This window comes from Hylobates moloch, unplaced genomic scaffold (genome assembly GCF_009828535.3).
Source record: "Hylobates moloch isolate HMO894 unplaced genomic scaffold, HMol_V3 SCAFFOLD_1, whole genome shotgun sequence".
Taxonomy (NCBI): Eukaryota; Metazoa; Chordata; class Mammalia; order Primates; family Hylobatidae; genus Hylobates; species Hylobates moloch.
In genome coordinates this window covers 84,565,401-84,589,742 of record NW_026652276.1, presented here as the reverse complement: position 1 = coordinate 84,589,742, position 24,342 = coordinate 84,565,401, and the positions used below count along the sequence as shown (strand labels likewise).

At 40.8% G+C, this 24,342-nt stretch overlaps 1 protein-coding gene and 1 pseudogene across 1 annotated transcript in view; both read left to right on the top strand.

Annotated features, from left to right (window-relative positions):
* The window catches only part of UPP2 (uridine phosphorylase 2), a 143,185-nt gene that overhangs the window by 54,155 nt on the left and 64,688 nt on the right, over positions 1–24,342 (top strand). The gene's annotated exons all lie outside the window — the stretch shown is intronic.
* On the top strand, positions 16,640–17,162 carry LOC116810776 (protein tyrosine phosphatase type IVA 1-like; annotated as a pseudogene).

Genomic DNA, 24,342 nt, shown 5'->3' with positions numbered 1-24,342 from the left:
GATGTGAGTCAATGTGTCTTTGGCCATCTCTCCTTTCTCCACTGTGGCATCTCCCTTGCTCCAGGCACCCAGTGCTGTGGGTGTGAGCCCTGACAATTTAGAGTTCCCCAGGGTGGTTCCAGACATTCTGCTTGCCCACCCCTCATCACAATTTAATTGTTACCTGTTTGGTCCCCTTAGGGCCTTACTAGGTGATTCTTACTAAAGTACTGGGTTCTAAAATAATGGTTGACTTTGGATCCATGTCTAACTTCTCCAGATAGAGAAATAGAGTTCAAAGGCAAAGCATGAGAGATGGGTAGTTTATTTCAAAGGCATGCATCTGTCATGGTGGGCTCTGTGACAGATGGAGAGAGATTTAGGGATGTGTGCATCTGTCAGTGGCACGCTCAAAACCACAGCACCTGCATGGCAAAAGAGGTTCCCATTCATGCCACAGGCCTCTTCCTTTAACCTCACTGGTTAAGTTCCAAGTGATTTTCAGGTGCAGTACAAACCAGAGGACATCAGGTTTTGTTAAATTGTTCTTTCCCTGTTTTCCTTTTTAAACTTCTTCATCTGCCTACTGTAGCCCAGCATTTATTAGCAGGAGAGAATGGTTTTTCAGCCTCTTTTCATTTTAGGGGTAATATATTAGTGCGCCTTTTCTCTACTGTGAACAACAGGTGCATGGAAATCATAGTCGGGGAGAACAGGCAGCAGCAATCAGACTAATACACTCTGCGGGGAGGAGGAGCGCCAGGCACTTTAATTGACTCATGCATTTGGAATCTGAGACCATTTTAAAAGATCTCAGTCTGTAGTAGAACAGTCTGTCAGCTTTCATTTGGGATTTTAAAGTGAACTGGGGAATATTACCTACGGAGAAGAATTTTGTAAATGTTTTACACTAGTTTCTTATGATCATACATTAGAATTCAAATATATTTCTTTAATCCTGTTGACAATTTTTCACTTGGAAAAGACTTGAGCAAAATAGCTCTTATGTGATTTCACTTGAACCAACAGGTCCCATTACCATTTGAAATAAAAATCCCCTTGAATTTAAGCTTTTTTTCTTCACTGTGGTGATTCATTTTTTTTATTTCTAATGGTTAATCTCCTTGATTCCTTCCATTTTATTTACCTTTGGTTTGTTCTCAAAATATTAAGAGTCATGGGCAACAACAGAAAGTGGAATGTTTTATGCTTAATTACTGATACAGAAATTTAGCAGAGTGTTTGGCTAAAGAGTTTCATGAGAAATAAACAGACACCTTTATGAACTGAGGTTTTCCATGAGCACAATCCCACATTGACCATCTCCTGGAGACAGGTAACATATCATTCTCTTCTGCATTTTTAAGAAAGTGTGAGAGGCATTAGCAACCATTTGCTAAAAGCACAGAAGCAAAGACTCTAAGTGAAGACTGAGAAGTAAAGTTTGGCTCCAATGTATTTACATAGATTATTTAGTTTTTTTAAAAATGTACTACTCTATCTTATCCTTATTCTCTAATAAGATAAGAGATGAAAAATTGCATTAATTATAACCATCAAATTTCAGTTTCTAAAAGAGACCTTAGAAGAAGAAGGATCTAGCTAGGTGTGATGATATACACCTGTAGTCCAAGCTACTTAGGAGGCTGAGGCGGGACGATCCCTTGAGCCTGTAAGTTCGAGGCCAGTGTAGACAACATAGCAAGACCCTGTCTCAAAAAAAGAAAAAAGAGTAAGATGGATCTGGCATTTACTGAATGGACAAAGAAAATAAAAATTCTATTATTCCAGGAAGTTTTTAAAAATAAGTTTTTATTTGCTGCTGTCAAATGTGATTATGGAATTTGAAACAGGGTGGAACTCAAAAGCAGATAATGTAACTGAATATGAACTATTGAAATGCACTGAGGTAGTTAGGAAGGATGAAAAAGACTTACTATTTGATAGCATAACGGGGTGACTATAGTCAATAATAATTGGACATTTAAAAATAACTAAACGAGTATAATTGGACTGTTTGTAACACAAAGGATAAATGCTTGAGGGCATGGATACACCATTCTCCATGATGTGACTAATTCACAGTGCATGCCTGTATCAAAACGTCTCATGTACTCCATAAATATATATACATGTACCCCATAAATATGTATATATACATAAACATTATATAAATAAATATATCTACTATGCACCCACAAAAATAAAAAAAAATCGGCTGGGCGCGGTGGCTCACGCTTGTAATCCCAGCACTTTGGGAGGCCGAGGCGGGCGGATCACGAGGTCAGGAGATCGAGACCACGGTGAAACCCTGTCTCTACTAAAAATATAAAAAAAAAAAAAAATCAGCCGGGCATGGTGGCGGGCGCCTGTAGTCCCAGCTACTCAGAGAGGCTGAGGCAGGAGAATGGCGTGAACCCGGGAGGCGGAGCTTGCAGTGAGCCGAGATCGCGCCACTGCACTCCAGCCTGAAAAAAAAAAAAAAAAAAAAAAAAAATCATCGAGGGCCACTCTAGGAATATGTGTGTGTGTGTGTGTATAATATCTTTTATTTTATAACAACCCAGTCTGTCAAACTTCCTTTTTTTCCCCCATGGAATTTATAAATTGGGAGGAGCATTTTGCATACTTCATAATTAAATTAACTTTGATGGTCATTTAAATCTTTCAGTGAGATCCTGGAAAGAGAAGAGGCTAGAGGGACACAATCTGACAGTGCTGTGCTGAGGGTATATTGAGGAATATCTGTTTTTTAGAATCTGAACTACTGGAGGAAATGACTAAAATGAATGAACAAATATTACTTGGAGTGAAGATAAATAACAACTACACGGTCAGGGGCGGTGGCTCATGCCTGTAATCCCAGCACTTTGGGAGTCCAAGGCGGGCAGATCACGAGGTCAGGAGTTCAAGACCAGCCTGGCCAACATAGCAAAACCCCATCTCTACTAAAAGTACAAAAATTAGCTGGGTGTGGTAGTGGGCACCTGTAATCCCAGCTACTCAGAAGGCTGAGACAGGAGAATCGCTTGAACCCGGGAGGCGGAGGTTGCAGTCAGCCGAGTTCATGCCACTGCACTCCAGACCGGGCAATAGGGCAAGACTCCACCTCAACAACAACAACACAACAACAACAACAACAACAACACAAAACAACTACACTTCACCAAACACAATGCTATTCATATACAACATTTCACTGAGTCTTTAGCAGACCTTGAGAGTGGGGGCTCTTGTTTCCATTCTGTGGAGGGATGCTGCCCAGCTGGCCTGGCACACATATCCTCTGCTGGGAAATCCAATGCTCTCTGTCCTAACCCATGAGGCCTTCCCAGGAAATACCCTGCTACCCACAGTGGATAATTCTTCCAGCTACACAAATATTTAGGTAGGGGTTGCCAGAATTAGCAAATAAAAATAGGGAACACCCTTCATATGTCCCAAATATTATATGGGACATACTTAGACTAAAAAATTTGTTGTTTATCTGACAATCAAATTCAACTGGTGTCCTGTATTTTAGCTGGCAACTCCAGGTAAGGGAATAATGGGAACAAGGCACCTGAAGGAAAAAGTAGGTAAGAAATTGGAACCCAAAAATGAGTCTAAGGTCCAATAAACAGTGAGGAATGTTCCTAAGGAATAAAAGATGTACCTTACTTATTCTACTATCAAATGAAGCTGTAGTAGAAAGTATGATGGTGGCGATATCAAGATGTGGGTAAACTGGAAAGAAGTATACTTGGGGTAAGCTTTCAATAAACAGGGACAGTATCGAGAGTTACTCTTACCTAGAAAGGACTCAGTTATTATTCCTTGGAGTAAGACCTACCATTCTATCCCTAATGGCTAATGCCCTGGACACCAACAGTAGCCATTCATTATATGGGTATTGAATGACTGAATTGGGAGAACAAACTTAGGAGTGATATTCATTGCCATGTATTAGCTCTGTCACTTTGATAAGGTTACTTAACATCTTTGGGCTTCAATGTCTTTATTTGTAGAATAGAGTTAATATTATTGCCTTTTGCTCAATAAATGGCAGAAGTGGCTTGTCTTCGTCATTGTCGTCATCATCATCTTTATCATCATTATCTAGAGTAGCAACTGGTAAACGTTTTCTGTAAAGTCCCAGATAGTAAACACTGGAGGTTTGTTGGGCCATAATGTCTCAGTCCCAAGACTCAACTCTGCCATTATAGTCTGAAGACAGCTACAAACAATACACACAAGTATGAACATGGCTGTGTTCCAATAAAACTTTATTTACAAAAACAGACATTGGGTCAGATTTGGCCCAAGGCCTGTAGTATGCCAATCCCTGATTTAAAGCAGGGCTCCTCAATCACCTCACAAATCTTCTCATTACAGGGAAAGGATGGGAAAAGAAGAAAGGAGGTGCCCCTGGAACCGGTAGATAAGCTGGAGCACATTTCTAGCAGGAGGTGTGCAGAAGCCCTCACACCAAGTGTAGAGAAAAGAAGGTGGTAGAAGACTTGGGTGTCAACTGTGTGTGGTGAATCACAATAGCCTTTTGGGAAGCCCTGATTTAGAAGAATAAGTAAGAAAGATGTAGCCTCTCTAACAAAACCTGGAGGGCAAGGGTTGGGTTTTACATACTTTTATAATAATACCTAACATACACTGGGTGCTCTATTATGTGCTGGCTGCTGTGCTAAGCACTTTATATGCATTTTCTCATTTAGTACACCCCAAGTTCTCAAGGAACAGGTATATTAGATAAGGAAACTGAAATTTGGAAAGACTCATGATCATAGTTATCCAGAGTTCAATTTCAAGCAGTCTGACTCCAATGTCTGAATGCCTAACTCCCGTACCATACTGCTTGTATCTTGTACAGGCCTAGCTCAGTACCACGTACAGGGCTGGATTCAGGACCATTCTATAACCATTTGTAGAACAAGCAAATGGATGGATGGATGGAAGGACGGTTAGGGCTTTTATTTCTAGGTAAATCATTATCCATACAGTAGCTACTTGACCTTTGGCAGAATTGTTAGCATGTTTATAAATAATCTTATGAAGGTATAGATTAGGTTTTCCAGGGAATTTGAAGCATTTTAGCCACAGGATGTCTCACACATTACCAAAATTTACTCAAAAGTGTGAGGAATTTATCTTCTACAATTCAAATGTGGAGAATGGGGCATAGACAGATTATAGGCCTTCTTAATTGGAAAAAGTAAATAGTGAAAAAACTAATGCAGTGTTATTCCAAAGAGGGGGTTTTCTTTACCAGGTTTGATGGGACAATGTAACTATCTGTCACAAGCATTTTCACAATTTCGTGGTGACTTACAGCAAAATATTAGTAGCTGTGTTGAATAAAAGTCTGCATTTTTGAAAAAGTGCAAAAGGAGACTGAGGCGGGTGGATCACCTGAGGTCAGGAGTTCAAGACCAGCCTGCCCAACGTGGTGAAACCCCATCTCTACTAAAAATACAAAAATTAGCCGGGCACAGTGGCATGTGTCTGTAGTTTCAGCTACTGAAGCATGAGAATGGTTTGAACCTGGGGGAGGTTGCAATGAGCTTAGATGGTGCCACTGCACTCCAGCCTGGGTGACAGAGTGAGACCCTGTCTCAAGGAAAAGTAAATAAATGAACAAATAAAAAGAAAGAAAAAGTGCAAAAGGGAAAAATATAGCTTATAAATAATTAATAAGTGCCTGGTTTACTTTTTCATGTTTTTGCTTTGTTGGTTATTTTGAGTTTTTTTTTTTTTTTTTTTTTTTAAATCCTTGCAATGTGTGGAGAAAGAAGGAAGTGAGAGAAACTAATTAATGTATTTCTCTACGTTCCCTTGGAGAATCATGGACTTTGCATATTGAAAGTCATTTCCTCTGATGATATGAGATTGTGCTGAAATTTCTGTAGTGGAACATGGGAAAGAGGCTGAGAAAAAGCATGAAAACCATCCCAAAGCCAGTGACTTTTGAGAATCTGGTGTGTACTAGGGGCTTGTGGGGAGACTGGTTTTGCAGCTTTTTCACTGCCTTTTCCAGAAACATCTGCCGCTGGTATTTTAATTGGTTCTTCTCATCCCCATAAATAGTCAATGACTTCTACATGATGTTGAGCTAACAAATTTTTTCCCATTAAAAATGTTTTAAACGACAATAAAATACACAAAACATAAAACTTGCTATTTTAACCATTTTTAAGTGTATATACAATTCAGTGGCATTAAGTAAATACACAGTGTTGTGAATTATCACCACCATCCATCTCCACAACTTCTTTTAATCTTGCAAAACTGAAACTCCGTACCCATGAGACTAAACTTCCCATTCCCCTCTCTCCCTACCCCTGACAACCACCATTCTACTTCCTGTCTCTATTAGTTTGACTACTCAGATACTGTCTTAGTTCATTTTCTGTTGTTTATAACAGAATACCCCAAACTGGGTAACTTATAAAGAACAGGAATTTATTTCTTACAATTCTGGAGGCTGGAAAGTCCAACATTGAAGGGGCGCATCTGGTGAGAGCCTTATTGCTCGTGGGGGCTCTCTCTGCTGAGTCCCAAGGCGGTGCAGGGTATCACATGGCAAGGGGGCTGAGCATGCTAATGTGCTGACTCGGGTCTCTTTTATAAAGCCACCAGTTTCCCTCTCAGGATAACACATGAATCCATTAATCCGTGAATGGATTAATCCATTCATAAGGGCAGAGCCCTCACCATCCAATCACCTCTTAAAGGCCCTGCCTCTCAATATTGTTATATTGGGGAATAAGTTTCAACCTGAATTTTGCAAGGGACATTCAAATCATAGCAGGTACCTCACAGAAGTGAAATAACACAGTATTTTTTTTGTGACTGGCTTGTTCACTTGGCATAACCAACTCCAGCATTTCCAGCAATGTCCCAGGGCCTCTCTGCTGTGTCCTGTGTTGGTTTCTTTCTAAGCTAAGCATTCTGCTCATGGTGGAGATTGTGTTGTCCTCACAGCCAGCCATTTAAGCTTAAAAGGTCACAGGGTGATTTGTCATTTCTATGTGTGATGATGTTTCTAGTGTCTGTCTCCTTCCCTGGATGGCAAGGTCACTTTTTACCCTACATCCCTGGCACATTTCCTGGCATAGAGTGAATGAATGGAAGGTTAACGAGACCTAAAGGATTCATGTGTGAGGAAAGGAGAGGAAGGAGACAAGACTAAACTGGGAGGCATGATGCCTTTAGGATGATCGCTTTCTGTGGAGAAGTTCCTGATTCTTTAAAATTAGAATGCATTTGATATAAACTACACAAAGGCAGATGGTTTCAAAATCAAGGCTTTGAGAAATTGAGACCTTATTTCAACAATTGCTGAAATTAGAAAAAGGTTCTTTTAAAATATACTTTATTTTAAAAACAGTTTTCCATTGTTAAACAATTGAGAACTGAGTGCAGAGTTCCCATCTACCCCACACCGAGTTTCCCCGTTATTAATATCTTATATTACACTATGGTACATTTGTTACAGTTAATGATCCAGTAGTGGAAACATTATTATTGACTACAGTCTATAGTTGATTCAGATGTCTTTATTTTGTTTATTTACTTCTTTCTGTTCAGAATCCAGTATTCATTTCCTATGACCGCTGTAAAAATTTTTGACAAACTGGTGGCTTAAAAATAACAGAAATGTATTGTCTTACAGAGGCTAGAAGCCTAAAACCAAGGTGCCAGGAAGGCTATGCTCCCTCTGAAACCTGTAGGAGAGCCCTTCCTTTTCTCTTCCTAGCTTCTGGTGGCTGCTGGCAATCTTTGGTGTCCCAGGGCTTACAGCTACATATTTCCAATTCCTGCCTTCACTGTCAAATGGCCTTCTCCATGTATCTTCACATGGCCATGAGATTCTTAGAAGGACAGCAGTCATACTGGATTCAGGACCTACCCTATCTAGACTGCATCCCAACTTAACTAGTTACACTGCAATGACCTTATTTTCAATTAAGGTTGTATTCTGAAGTACTGAGGGTTAGAATGTAAACATATATTTTTTTCTGAGAGGAGATACAATTCAACCCATAACAGATCTCATCCAAGACACCACACTATGTCATGTCTCTTTAGGCTTTGCTTGGCTGTAGCAGTTTTTCAGATTTTCCTTATTTTCTGATGACTTAACAAAATTGAGGACTACTGGATAGGTGTTTTGTAAGACATCCCGTTTTTTGGAATGTGTCTGAAGCTTTTCTTATGATAACATTAGGGTTATGTGTTACTGGCAGGAAGGTCACAGAGGTAAAGTGATATTTTCATCACATCTTATCAAGGGTACACAGTGTCAACAAGATTTATCACTGTTGATGTTGACCTTGGTCACCTGGCCGAGGTAGTGTTTGTCAGGTTTCTCTACTGTGAAGTTACTCTTTTTTCTCCCTTTCCACATTGTGCATTTTGGAAGGAAGCTGCTATGCTCAGCCTCCATCTAAGGAGTGGGGAGGGTTAGGCTCCTGCTCTTCAGGGTGAAAGATCTACATAAATTATTTGCAATTCATCTGTGTGGGAGATTTGTCTGTTTCCCCCCATTTATTAATTTATTTAATCATGTATTTATATCAGCGTGACCTCATGGATATTTTATACATTGGATTATAATCCATTACTACTCTATTTTGTTGCTCAGATTATTCTAGCATTGCCAGTGGAAACTCTTTCAGTTGGCACTTGTGTCCTTTTGAGAAGCTAGTGCAGAGTTCTCATCTACCCTACACCGAGTTCTCCCATTATTAATATATTATACTATGGTACATTTGTTTCAATTAATGATCCAATAGTGATACATTATTATTAATTATAGTCTATAGCTGATTCAGATTCTTTATGTTTTATAACCTAATTTTTATTATTAAGTATAGTCTGTAGTTGATTCAGATTCATTTTTTTAACTTCTTTTCTTGTTGTTCCAGGATGCTGTAGTAGTTTTCTATGGCTGCCATTAAAAATTTTGGTAAAAATGGGTGGCTTGTAACCTCATGTTATGAACTGAATTGTGTCCTCCTGAAATCCATAATGTTGAAGCCCTAAACTCCAACATGACTGTATTTGGAGACAGGGCCTATAAGTAGATAATAAAGGTTAAATGAGGTGATAAGGGTAGGCTTTAATCCAATAGGACTAGTGTGCTGCTTATAAGAATAAGAAGGGTCTGGGAGCGGTGGCTCACTCCTGTAATCCTAGCACTTTGGGAGGCCGAGGTGGGTGGATCACGAGGTCAGGAGATTGAGACCATCCTGGCTAACATGATGAAACCCCGTCTCTACTAAAAATACAAAAAATTAGCTGGGTGTCATGGCATGCGCCTGTAGTCATAGCTACTGGGGAGGCTGAGGCAGGAGAATGGCATGAACCCAGGAGGCGGAGCTTGCAGTGAGCCGAGATTGTGCCACTGCATGCCAGCCTGGGCGACAGAGTGAGACTCCGTCTCAAAAACAAAAAAATAAAAAAGAAGAAGACGACGAAGAGACGCAAGGGAGCAAGAGAGCAAGGGAGCATGCTTATATGCTTTCTGTCTTCTCTCTCTGTCTCTCTCTCTCTCCCCAGCCTCTGTGTGTGTGTGTGTGTGTGTGTGTGTGTGTGTGTGTGTCATGCACAGAGGAAAGGACGTGTGAGGACACAATGAGAAGGTGGTCTCCTACAAGCTAGGAAGAGAAGCCTCTCCAGAAACCAACCCCCTGACATTACCTTGATCTTGGACTTCTAGCCTCCTGACCCATAAGAAAATAAACTTCTATTATTTAAGCCATCCAGTCTGTGGTATTTTTTTTTTTTTAAGACAGCCCTAGCAGACTAATACATCCCATCAATTTCTTTTTCAAGCACTTCCATATTTTCTGGCACTATAAGATGCTCCAGGCTTGTATATTTCCTGCCCAGTCCTAAAATCAGCCATTTGTTTTGAGGGAACCCTGGTTCCTTTTATCAGGGAAAGATATTAGACACCAAGATCTGGGCAATGAAAAGGGTTTAAATAAGGAAAGTGAATGGTGTGGGAAGCTGAGAGGGAGAAGAGAGTTGTAGGCACAATGCCTATGAGAAAGAAAGGCAGGGAACTGCCCAGGCCAAGCAAAGATTTCCTGGTTAAAGATTCAAGTGGTTAAGGTGAAGAGAGATGAGTGAAAGGATATGAAGAGGACAAGCACAGAAGGTCCCAAAGTCAGCTGAGGAGGTCAAAGCGAAGGGCTTTGTTATTAGCTAAGCTACTGATTCTCAGCCATTGAGGAGGTCTTCAAGAATTGATTAAAGATATCCATGTTCCATTGCCTGCCCCACTTCCAAAGAACAACTATCTAGTTGATTGTGACTGCAGAGTCTGAGATCACAGATATCTTCAAGAAGTCCAAGCATGATGGGAAAACATATGGTATGGAATCTCTGAACTTACAGACCTTGCTGCCCAGCTCTGGCCATCTAATGAACTTGACCATCAGGTAACCAAGCTAGTGCCTCAGACAGCTTCATACTGAACACTAATGCCTGCCAGCCTTTCAAATTATATGGCCATTTAAATTGATAGCTAGGATGACTGGTTGCACATCCATTTTGCCATTGAACTGGGCTCTTGTCTTAAAACTCAACCATTGAACTTTCTGAGCTTCCTCTGAGTGTTGTTCCACATGCAGTCACATTTTAACATAAGTCATACATCATATCTTGGCAGCCAGGAATAACCAAACTTAAGCACCTTGCTGGCACAAAAAGAGGTCTTAATGACTTGACTTTGGTAATATTGGGCAAAAGGATAAAAGTGATTTGTCTCAGGGAGGCTGTGTAAAGACTACAGATCATTGCGGGGAGAATTTGTACAGCATCTGGCACACAGAGCTCTGGAGTGGGAACACCTCACTTGCCATAGTTCTTGCCCCAGTATAGCTTCCTCCTTTTTGCCATCCTTTTCCTCTCATCGAGCACTTGAGCCTTTGTCTCATACCCTAGCTGTTCATGGCTTCTAAGTTCAACGTTCTATCTGGACCTTTCATCCTTCAAGGGCCCCAATTCAAAGGATCTTCTTGGTCTTCACCACTCATCAAAATTCCCATTTTCTGAGATTCTAATCTCATCAAGATGTTGGGAGAATGCGTTTTGCTTAGTTGGTTAAAGAAGTCCATCATAGTGGTGAATAACTTATAGGCATTATTACATTAATTAACACATATTATGAATACATTAAATGCAGGCTTTTTTCAAGCACATCTGATTTGTGTGTGTGTGTGTGCGTGCGTGCATGTGTGTACACACATGCATGGACACAGGCATTCTTCCCATGACTTGTGTCCAACCTAAAGGTTGTAGATCATGGTGATTAGGAGGGCAGGCTCTGGAGTTAGTCTACTGAGTTTTATACCTGGACTCAGTCTCATATTATTTGTGACACTGTATGAAAGCTACTGAGGCTTTCCAAGTATTAGTGTCTTCATCTCTACAATAGGTCTAGTAATAAAGGCTATCATTTTAGGTTATTGTGGAGTGAAATGAGATGATACATGTAAAGCACTTCAAGGAGTGTCTGGTGCACAGTAAGCTGTCAAATAAATGTTAGTTATTACGATAGTGGGTAATTGAGACAGTCATCCTCCCATCCTGCCTCTGCTTTGAATGTCAGAAAGGTGGGACACAACTTGATATTCCTTTCTCAAAAATTTCTTGCTGATGAGAAATACATCCTCTTTTGTTTTGTCCATGAGCAGTTTGTAAAATTCCAAGAAGTCAGCATCTTACCTTAAAGTAATTTGAAGGTTTGTGCTATGGACTAAATTGTGTTCCCTCAAAATTCGTATGTTGAAGCCCTAACTTCCAATGAGATAGTATCTGGAGACGAAACCTTTGGTAGGTAATTAGATTTAGATGAAGTCATGGGGGTAGGGCCCCATAATGAGATTAGTGCCCTTAAAAGAAGAGCCACCAGAGAGCTCACTCTCTCCCTGCCATGTGAGGACACAGTGAGAAGGTGGCCGTCTACAAGTCAGGAAGAGAGCCCTCACCAGAAACCAATTATGCTGGCATCCTGATCTTCGACTTCCAGCCTCCAGAAATGTGAGAATAAATGTTTGTTCTTTAAGTCACCCGGTCTATGGCTTTTTAGTATGGCAGTCTAATATAGTTTGAGTGATAGCATGTCCTTACAACTATCCAAGTATTAAATATCAGAACTTTTCGGTGAACTGGTAGAAACTTAGCTTATTCAGTTTTATCTTAATAGTAAAGCTAAGGCTTAATCCATTGACATGTGATCAGACTAACTGTTAATTATAGCAACAGGCCACAACCCCAGATTTCTTTCAGATGAATCATAAAATGATTATCTCTGAACTGGATAAGAACTTAGGAGTCATTTGATCTATCTTCCCATGGGGCAGATAAGGTCACTGAAGCCCAGGGTAGAGGTTTAGCATAAGTCACACAGCTGGAGCCCAGATTTTCTCCCTCCATGCCAGTGTTCCCCTCACACAGGCCTTAGTGTATATCTTCAGTCACAAGGAGGCCCTGGAGGGCCTGCAGAGATGAATTAGCCCAAATCAGTGCTCCTAGAAAGAGTGCAAAGATTTCTTTTCTAAAGGGTCTATTACATACATTTGAGAAAACACTGTGTAGCAGCATTGACTTTTTATTTTCACTGTAACTTACAGAGTCAAGGAAACTGTAGCTTATTTTTTTTTTTAAATAATAGATTTAAACTTCCTCCTGAGCTCCTACTCCCTCAGGGGGTTAGGGATATGTGGAGTGGTGGGACCGGCACAGTGGGCAGGGCCACCTACATCTGCCAACAGACAGTATCACTGTCTCTTCCATTTAAACAGTTTCTTCTAGATCATTTGGATTATTTAGGGTTGGTCTTTTCAATTTCTTTCCTCTCTTCCTGCTCCTTCCCAGGATGGCCTTGAATCTGTGTGCAGGTTTGTGGTCTGGCCCTTGGCCTATGTGTCTGAGTTGCACCCGGACCCATATTGCCTCTGTGTGCACAGATCAGGTAATTTGGCCCTAGCCCAGGTATCCACTAGCTCACTGATTCTTTCAGTGGCTTCTGTCCCTTTACTGAGGCATGTAGGAACTTTTGGCTCCTCTGTCCCAGGGACAGGCATGTTGCATCCCTCAGACCAAAGCTTGTTTTTTAAAATAAAGTTTTATTGGAACATGGCCATACTTGTTTATTTACATAAAGACTACAGCTGCTTTTATGCTAAAGCAATAGTATTAAATAATTGTGACAGAGGCTTTCTTGTCCACAAAGCCAAACATATTTACTTGTAAGCCCTTTATGGAAAAGTTTGCTGACTACTGCTGTCTAATAGAACTTTCTATGATGACGGAAACATTCTTTATTTGTGCTGTACAATGCAGTAGTCTTGAGCCATACATAGTTATTGAGCACTTGAAATGTGGCTAATGCAGCTAAGAAAACACATTTTAAATTATATTTAATCTTGGTTACTTTAAATTTAAGGAGCCTGTGTGGCTAGTGGCTACCATATTGGACAGTGTAGTTCTGGATGCTGAATGGGCCTTGGGGAGCCAGGAATTCTACCTTCTGGTCTTCTCCCTGGCCATTTCTCTATTAGTGCTCCTGGGACATGTATCCACGTGCAAGGTTTTTAACCAGGGGTTTGCATCTTTCCTCAGGCACAGTGGGGAAAACATGGTATTAAACCCTGATGTTCCAGATTCTCCCATATCTAGCAAAGGTTTAATATCCAGCACTATCTACACTACCCCAATGTTTGACCCAAGGATAGGACACAAAGAGGGAACTCTGTAGCACTCTCCTTTTTACACTATCCCTTGGGTCCAGGAGGGCAGGAATTCCCTCCTTTCTCATGTGGCTAGGACTTCCCTTATAGGATGCTCTATCTTCTTCCGAGATAACACTTGTTATTTTCCCATCAGAGGACTATCCGATGGATGAGGTGCAGAGATAGAAACCAGCTGAACTATAAGGGAGATCCAGCATACTGCCATTCCAAAATACTGTTCTTGATAGGACTGCTACATTACCTCGATTTATGAGAGGTGTGAAGCTTGACTATACTCAGATTCAAGGCACATTTGTTGGGTATCTGATATGTTTCAAGCACTCAATCCACTGTTAGGAAGTACCCAATCTGCTCCCCTGCCCCCCTTTTCTGTTATTCTCCTGCATCCCCAAGCTGACAAATACAGTTTCACAATCATCCCTTTGAGTCTGATTTCAGCGGTTGTAGAGGGAATACTTGCAATATAAGTGTAGCCTTTTCTTGAATGATTTAACCTTTTTTTTTTCTGAACAATTACCTTTTCTGGAGAGCCATTCTTGATCACCTCATTTAGGCCCACATCACTCACCTGTCCTCTTTCCCTGCTTTACTTTTCCCCAAAGCACTTTATCACCTGACAAACTCTGCGATTACCTAATGAACTCATTTTCTGTCTGCCTCCCTAGAATACAGGCTACACAACAGCAGGAATTCTATTTGATTCATTGCTATATTCTTATTACACAGAGCAGTGCCTGACAGAAAGTAGGTACTCAAATATTTTTGAATAAGTAAAAGAATCAGGATTATACCTTGTAGTGTAACTTTGAAGTCTGAAAAACCAGGAGCCGCTCACTGCATGGTACAGTCTGGTGTCCCCCCTGGCTGCTTGCAACATGGCCACCACCACCCAGCAATGACCGTCTCTGCCTCCTGCCCTGCAGCCCCTGCCACCACTGTCTGGGGACTGGCTGTAACATTAGGCCACCATTTTCTTTTTTTTAAATTATACTTTAAGTTCTGGGGTACATGTGCAGAACGTGCAGTTTTGTTACATAGGTATACATGTGCTATGGTGGTTTGCTGCACCCATCAGCCCATAACCTACATTAGGTATTTCTCCTAATGTTATCCCTCCCTTAGCCCCCACCTCCCAACAGGTCTTGGTGTGTGATGTTCCCCTCCCTATGTCCGTGTGTTCTCATTGTTCAACTCCCACTTATGAGTTAGAACATGTGGTGTTTGGTTTTCTGTTCTTGTGATAGTTTGCTGAGAATGATGGTTTCCAGCTTCATCCATGTCCCTGCAAAGGACAAAAACTCATTCTTTTGTATGGCTGCATAGTATTCCATGGTGTATATGGGCCACATTTTCTTTATCCAGTCTATTATTGATGGACATTTGGGTTGGTTCCAAATCTTTGCTATTGTGAATAGTGCTGCAATAAACATACGTGTGCACGTGTCTTTATAGTAGAATGATTTGTAATCCTTTCGGTATATACCCAGTAATGGGATGGCTGGGTCAAATGGTAGTTCTAGTTCTAGATCCTTGAGGAATCGCCACACTGTCTTCCACAATGGTTGAACTAGTTTACAGTCCCAGCAACAGTGTGAAAGTGTTCCTATTTCTCCACATCCTCTCCAGCATCTGTTGTTTCCTGACTTTTTAAGGATCGCCATTCTAACTGGTGTGAGATGGTATCTCATTGTGGTTTTGATTTGCATTTATCTGATGGCCAGTGATGATGAACATTTTTTCATGTGTCTGTTGGCTGCATAAATGTCTTCTTTTGAGAAGTATCTGTTCATATCCTTTGCCCACTTGTTGATGGGGTTGTTTTTTTCTTGTAAATTTGTTTGAGCTCTTTGTAGATTCTGGATATTAGCCCTTTGTCAGATGAGTAGATTGCAAAAATTTTCTCCCATTCTGTAGGTTGCCTGTTTACTCTGATGATAGTTTCTTTTGCCGTGCAGAAGCTCTTTAGTTTAATTAGATCCCATTTGTCAATTTTCGCTTTTGTTGCCATTGCTTTTGGTGTTTTAGTCATGAAGTCTTTGCTCATGCCTATGTCCTGTATGGTATTGCCCAGATTTTCTTCTAGGATTTTTATGGTCCTAGGTCTTACATTTAAGTCTTTGATACATCTTGAGTTGATTTTTGTATAAGGTGTAAGGAAGGGGTCCAGTTTCAGTTTTCTGCATATGGCTAGCCAGTTTTCCCAACACCATTTATTAAATAGGAATCTTTTCCCCATTGCTTTTTTGTGTCAGGTTTGTCAAAGATCAGATGGTTGTAGATGTGTGGTGTTATTTCTGAGACCTCTGTTCTGTTCCATTGGTCTATATCTCTGTTTTGGTACCAGTACCATGCTGTTTTGGTTACTGTAGCCTTGTAGTATAGTTTGAAGTCAGGTAGCGTGATGCTTCCGAATAGGAAAAGCTCCGGTCTGCAGCTCCCAGTGAGATCAGCGCAGTAGGCCACCATTTTCAATGCATAAACACATTCCTCAGTTCTGTGGTGTTCTTGGTCACACATTTATGGAGTTTCTGAAGGGCAGTGGAGATTACTGCGAGGCATAGCACAACCTCTATGCAAACAAGGAAACTGTAGAAATTCATTACTACTCTACCAAGGAGCACCCATTATCCTGGACACAGGACACAGGACATTTTACAAGAGTTCTGACCTAGATAGGGTAAATCTCCATGTGCCTCCTTTCTGTTGCCTCGGTATTACTGGATTGAAGAATCGTTGCTTCTTGTTAGGAGGTTCATTTCATTTATCATTACTTACAACTTCATACTCAAAGCACTCAAGTGGAGTATATTGAAGTAGACTTCAGTTTCTTTGCATCATTTCTGTATTCAACTTTTAAAATTCTTTCATAACCCTACTGAGTGTCTTTTAACTAAATTAGCATGGCTCAAATGAACCGTCCAGCTCCTGTGGAAGTCACATACAAGAACATGAGGATTTCTTACTCCACACAACCCAACCAATGTGACCTTAAACAAATTTGTAGAGGAACTTAAGAAGTATGGAGTTTTCACAATAGATAAGAGTATGTGAAGCAACTTATGACACTACTCTTCTGGAGAAAGAAGGTACCCATGTTCTCGATTGGCCTTTTGATGATGGTGCACCACCATCCAACCAGATTGATGACTGGTTAAGTCTTGTAAAAATCAAGTTTCATAAAGAACCTCGTTGTTGTACTGCTGTTCATTGCATTGCAGGCCTTGGGAGAGCTCCAGTACTTGTTGCCCTAGCATTAATTGAAGGCAAAATGAAAGATGAAGATGCAGTACAATTCACAAGCAAAAAGCAGCGTGGAGCTTTTAACAGCAAGTTAACTTTTGTATTTGGAGAAGTATCATCCTAAAGATGTGGCTGCGCTTCAAAGACTCCAGTGGTCATAGATACAACTGTTGCAGTCAATAAAATTGGGGTCCCTGATGCTATTGCCTTGGAACTGGAACTTGAGATAGGACCTGATTTGTTATACATATTAGCCAACATGTTGGCTTAGTGAGTAAGTCTAATGAAACTTCCATAGGAGTATTGAAAGGCAGTTTTACCAGGCCACAAGCTAGACAGATTTGGTAACCTCTGTGTTTGGGTTACAGTCAACCTATTTGGATACTTGGCAAAAGATTCTTGCTCTTAGCATTTAAAATGTGCCTGCCATTTGTACCAGCTGACCTTTCCTGAAATCATGCAGTATTGAGTTATGCCTTGTTTAAATCTATTCGCTTGCCAGAATCTTATCAATATATAAGAAAATTAGGAAGATTAGGTGCCACCCGGCACAATACTTGTATATTTTTAGTACCATACAGAACTAAAATCCCAGGAACTATGAACACTCTAGACCTTATGTGGTTTATTCCTTCAATCATTTCAAACATTGAAAGTAGGGCCTACATAGTGATTTGCCTGCTCACTTTATGTTGACATCTCCCACATTCATGCTAGCAATTATCAGGTTTGTTTAACCATTGATTCTTTTTTTTTTTTTAACCAAGTCTTACAGTGATTATTTAATGTGTTTCAATAAATCTTACTTTGTGCTGTTATGAAAAGCCTCCATTTAAAAAAATCTACATTGTATAGAAGCATGTGTCTTTAATGTCTTCAGACAGAAAGGCCTTACAGTTAATTTAATGTTTGCAATCTGAGGTGCAACTTCACAGGGAGGGCCTGAGAAAAGAATGGGAGTGGGCTATTCATTATTTTTAGCAAAATTTTGCCTTTGTCTTGTGCAGAGCATGTGGGATATGCCCTTTAATTTAGTAAAATACTTTTTAAAGGTAGAGATGATTTGTTATTGTAGCTAAAACAATTCTTAATCATAAAATTTCTAAAATTATTGTAATTTTTTCCATATTTATCAAAAGTTGTTTACCAACCTATTTTTGTTTGAAAGTGATTTTTTATTTCCTTCTCTTCCTAACCTTTCTTGCAAAAAAAGAAGCGGGTTTCTGCTAATGAATTGAGCAGACATCTAATTTTTATATGCCTTTTGAGCTGTGTAACTTAATATTTGGATACTTGATAATTTGTTTTATTATGTAATTGATAAAATGGTGATGTATATTAAGGTTAGTTCAACCATATATTTATACTGTCTGGGGATGTGTGGTTTTAGTTCTGTGGGAGAAATAATTTGTCAGTGTTCATCAGCTTGTAAAAACTTAGTGTGAGAGCTTAAACATCTAAAGAAATAGTGAAATGCATTTATCATCAAAAAAAAAAAAAGAGAGAGAGAGAGAAAACAAGAAACAAACCAAACTCCTTCCCTATCAGGAGTGAAGACAAAGAAAGACAAATGAGATGAAGGATACAGGGAATTCCTCTTCACTGCCTTTGTGCCTTTGTGGGGAGAGGGAGAAGCAAAAGTTGTAAAGGAATATGGAATCCTACCTGCATCAGGGATTGCAGAACCAAAACTTTCAGAAGATGAATGGTGACCCATTATGGGCAGAGAAGATTTACAAATTGATGTGTTCAGATTGCCAGATTCCAAGTTTTTACCATGCCCATTTTTTACTTGATTACAGATACTGTATCCCAGAATAATTTCTGAAACTCACTTATTTACCTATAATTTCAGTAGTTATCAACGATTGGAGGTATATTTTATTTTTAAATAAAACAATTAGGCTTATGTTTCTGTTTGGAATGAACTAAAATCTTTTCAAATTATTTTTCACCTTAGCATCTTTAAGTTGCAATAAAATGGGCCTAGCAAGTAAAATTTCTAAAGAGTTATTTCAAATGAAATTCTATATATTTTATCTATATTATGTCACATATATTATATTACATATTATACATATTTATAAACCATAAAGTATTCTGCATTAGTAAGGCATTGCTACTGTTATTATTATTAGCAATTCTGTAAAAACTTTGAAATAACTTTGAATTATCTTTTTCCCCCCTTTCCAAGAGTGTGAAATTATTTAAGAATTGGACATGGCCTAACATTTAGTTACTTAATGAAAATGGCATAGATTTCCCATTCTGGCGAAGTGATAGAAATCTCTACAACCTCATCAGATGGAAAGTAATGGCTCTGAAAATGCAAGAGAAGGGAGAATAGGAGAATCAATTAAATTGTTCTTGTAGTACTAATTACAAATTGTGAAGCGCTGGTTTTGCTTTAGGAGATTTTGAATGGGATTCTACACTAAGGCATACTTAATATCAGGCTAGTTAACCCAAGAAGAAACAAGTCTGGGTAAGCGTTTGGTTATTTTCTTGCCTCAGAGAATTACCTGAACATATTTATTCCAACGATCCTGATTTTATGTAAATGAGCAAAATCTGTGCCATACAAACAGCCCGAATTCAAAGGAAATGTTTGAGAAAAATCATCACTAAAGGAAAGTTTATGTATTACCTTCCCCCCTGTTTTGTTTGACTATGACAGAGACGGGGGCAGGGGCAGAAATAGTCATTTAAGCATGCTGTTTCCTCACCTGTAAAATGAAGTGGTTAAATGGTTAAGGACCACATGCTCAGATGCTTGTGTGGGTCCAGCATATATTTGTATGAAGTTTGCTGCTGAGCTTAAGATCCTATGGAGTTACTGAGGACTATGATAAATAGAACAGGTATGGCCTTCCTTAAGTATTCAAACTCAAATATATATTGAGACGGATCGTCTGTCGCCAGGTGAGTGTAGTGGGCAATCAGTCATGCAAGTCCGCCCTCGGTTCATGCCTTCTCTGCCTCCCAAAGTGCTAGGATTACAGGCGTGATCAAACTCAAAATTTTAAGGCTTTTTGCTGTCCAGAGGCTAGTCGCCTCTGGAACAAATGATTGCCAAGATACAATAAGACACATTTCATGAACTCCTATCTTTTAGGAAACTGCTTTTGATGTCCACCTGTGCAAGTTATTGATTTAGTGCCCATGAGATCCAAAGTTATCCTTTTTGCTTGCTCCAAGAAATGAAGCTGGGCCATTTAGTTTTCAGTTGTCAGCTGACACAAGGTTAAGCTATGCTAGTAGAGTGTGCAGAAGAGACATTGCCAGAGAAAGGGGTTTGCTCCCTGATTTCAGCGAGCCCTCTTGACAGGCTCCTGCAGTGTGGGCGGCTTCTCCAGTGTCCAGCTTATGCAGAGTGCAAAGCTTCTCTAGTGCCCAGCTCCGACAGTAGGGGTGACTCCTTAAGCATCTAGTTCTTGCAGTAAATACAGCTTATTTCATGCCTGGCTTCTACAGTGCACTGTGGTCATCAGCTTCCCCTAGAACCCTTTGGGTTCTTTTGTAGCAGAATCTCTCTGGTGAGGCATGTCCCTGTGAACAGCTCTCCCTGACACCCTAGAGAGAGGATTTTCAGCAAGTTCCACTGGCATGGCACCTCAGTGATCTCTCAGTCACTCTGTGAGCCACAGCCATGCCCTCCAACAATGTCTTGACTTGTTCAGGCTGTTACATCAAAATACCATAGAGTGGATGGCTTATAAACAACAGAAATTTATTTATCAAGTTCTGGAGGCTGGAAGTTTGAGATCAGAGAGCCAGCATGGTCAGTTCCTGGTAAAGGACTTCTTCCAGGTGCATGCTGCTGACTTCTTGTTGTGTCCTCACATGGAGAATTCTCTGGGGTCCCTTTTATAAGGGCTTTAATCTCAATCATGAGGGCTCCACCCTGTGACCTAATCACTCCCCAAAGGCCTCACCAAACAAGGTCTGGATCTCAACCTTGAGTGCAGGGAGCTTTTTCTTGGGTGTTCTAGCTCAGCTCTAGGGATAGTGGCTCCTTGTATCTGCTATTTTTATATTATTTAGCATTCTCTTCACGTCTTATTAGCCAATCTTTTCTTACTGTAGTCTCTTCCTATAATTAACAACTCTTTATATTAAACTTTCCCTTGTCCAAATTACTGTGTGGACTCTATCTCGTGAATGAACCCAAACTGAGCTACCTCCAAGCATTCAGCAGCTTTTCCACTTATGTTGGTGTCATTCAGATAGGACATCTCTACCCATTCCAGACAAGCCATCTCTACCTGTCCCTACCAAATCACAGATGCATTTCTATCTATGTACAGGTGTCTTGATTCGAGCAAAGTGTTAATTATCCAACCTCATTTAATAGATAACTGAGAACAAGAAAAGTTGGATGGTTTCCTTATGATCACATAGCCAGTTAATTATGGAGCTGGGATCAGAACCCTAGTATTCTGACTCCTAACCCAGTGTTCTTTCCTCTCTGCCATGCTGGCATTTTTCACTAAAAATATTAATTAAGCCACTGTTTATGGGGGGGTGGAGCAAGATGGCTAAATAGAAGCCTCCATTGATTGCCCCCAAAGGAACATAAAATTTTAACAACTAACTACAAACAAAAATGCACTGTCATAAGAACCAAAAGTCAGGTGAGGAGTCGCAGTACCTGGATTTAACTTTATATCATTGAAAGAGGTACTGAAGAGGGTAGGACACAGTCTTGAATCACCGATGCCACCTCTTCCCTATTCCCCAGCAGCAGCTACGTGGCATGGAGAGGGAATCTGAGCACTTTAGGGAGGGAGAGCACAGTGACTGTAGGACTTGATATTGAACTCAGTGCTGTTCTGTCATGGCAGAGAGCAAAGCTGAGCTGGGTTCAGCCAGTGCCTGCCCACAGAGAGATCATTTGGATCAGCCTTAGCTGGAGGGAGATCATCCATCCCAGTGGTTGGGATTTGAGTTTCTCTGCAAGCCTCACCACCAAGGGCTAAAGTGCTCTGGAGTACTAGGTAAAATTAAAAGGCAGTCAGGGAAACAAATACTGCAATTCCTGGGCAAGCCCTAGTGCTGCGCTAAGATGAGAGCCAGTGGACTAGGGCGGCATGTGACCTAGGGAGACATCAGCTGGGGTGGCTAAGGGAGTGCTTGCATCAACCCTCCCACAACCCCAGGCAGTGCAGCTCGCAGCAACAAAAGTGACTCCTTCCAGCACGGTGGCTCATGCCTGTAATCCTAGCACTTTGGGAGGCTGAGGCGGGCGGATCACTTCAGGTCAGGAGTTCGAGACCAGCCTGGCCAACATGGTGAAACCCTGTCTCTACTAAAAATACAAAAATTAGCTGGGCATGGTGGCACATGCCTGTAATCCCAGCTACTGGAGAAGCTGAGGCAGGAGAATTGCTTGAACCCGGGAGGTGGAGGTTGCAGTGAACCTAGATCACGGTATTGCACTCCAGCCTGGGCAAAGAAGCGAGATTCTGTCTCAAAAAAAAAAAAAAAAAAAAAAAAAAGTGACTACTTCCTTCTATTTAAGAAGAGAGCTAAGAGGAAAGTGGACTTTCGCTTGCATCTTGACTACCAGTTCAGCCACAATAAGATAGGACACTGGGCAGAGTTATGAGTTCCCCAGACAACATTTCTATATACATCCTGGACTAGAAGGGAACCCACTGCCTTGAGAGGAACCAAGTCCTGGCAAGATTCATCATCTACTGACTAAAGAGCCCTTCAGCACCAAATAACGAAAAGTGATACTAAGGTAGTATGCAGTGGGTCTTGGGTGAGAATCTGAGATATGCTGGTTACAGGTGAGACCTAGCACATTCCAGCTGCAGTGACTACTATGAAAGACTCCTTCTGCTTGAGAAAAGCAGAGGGAAAAGTAAAAGGAACTTTGTCTTACACCTCAGGTACGTATTTGGCTACAGTAGAGTAGAACATCAGGTGGGCTCTTGGGGACCCTGAGTCTAGGCCTTGGCTCTTGGACAGCATTTCTGGACGTGCCCTGGGCTAGAGGAGAGCCCACTGCCCTGACATGTGAGTCACAGGCCTGGCAGCATTCCCCACAAGCTGACTGAAGAGCCATTGGACTTTATTTGAATATTGGTGGTGGCCTGGCAGAACTCCCTGCCGGCCAGTGGTGGTGGTGGCCACTGGGAGAGCCTCCTCTGCCAGTGGAAAAGGGAGGGAAGAACAGGAAAGACTTTTGTCTTGTGGTTTGAAGGCCAGCTTAACCACAGTAGAATAAAATATCAGGTAGATTTCTAGGGTTTTTCACTCCAATCTCTGGCTTCTAGACAGCATCTCTTTACCTGCCAAGGGTCTGGGGAAACTTGCTGCCCTAATAGAAAAGACACAAACCTGACTGTCTTCCCATCTGCAGACTGTAGAACCCTGGGGCATTGAGTGAACACAGGCAGTAGCCAAATAGTGGTTATAGTGGGCCTTAGGCAATACCCAGTGGTGTGCTGACTTCAGGTCCAACCCAGCACCGTCCCAGTGGTGGTGGCCACAGGGGTCCTGGCATCACTCCACCCCCAGCTCTGGGCAGCTCAGCACAGAGAGAGAGAGAGAGAGAGACAGACAGACAGACAGAGAGACAGACTCCATTTATTTGGGAGAAAATCAGGTAAGAGAACAAGAATTCTGCCTGGTAATTCAGAGAATTCTTCTAGCTTTTATCCAAGAACACCAAGGTGGTACCTCAATGAGTCTACAAGAACCACAGCATTATTGATCATGGGACACAAGTCCCTTCAAATACCTGGAAAGTCTTTCCAAGAAAGATGGGCACAAACAAGCCCAGACTGTGTAGACTACAATGAGTACCTAAATTTTCAATGCCCAGACACTGATTAACACCCCCAAGTATCAAGACCATCCAGGAAAACTTGACTTCACCAAACTAAATAAGGTACCATGGACCAATCCTGGAAAAACAGAGATATGTGATCTTTCAGACCGAAAATTCAAAACAGCTCTTTTGAGGAAGCTCAAAGAAATTCAAGGTAACAAAGAGAAGGAATTCAGAATTCCATCAGATAAATTTTACAAAGAGATTGAACTAATTAAAAAGAATTGAGCTGAAATTCTGGAGCTGAAAAATGCGATGCTAAAACGATGCATCAGAGTTCCTTAAGAGCACAATTAATCAAGCAGAAGAAAGAATTAGTGAGGTTGAAGACAGGCTATTTGAAAATATATAGTCAAAAGAGACAAAAGAAAAAAGAATAAGCAAAAATGAAGCATCCCTATAAGATCTAGAAAATAGCCTCAAAAGGGCAAATATAAGAGTATTGATCTTAAAGAGAAGGCAGAGAAAAAGATAGGAGTAGAAAGTTTATTCAAAGGGATAATACCAAGAACTTTCAAAATG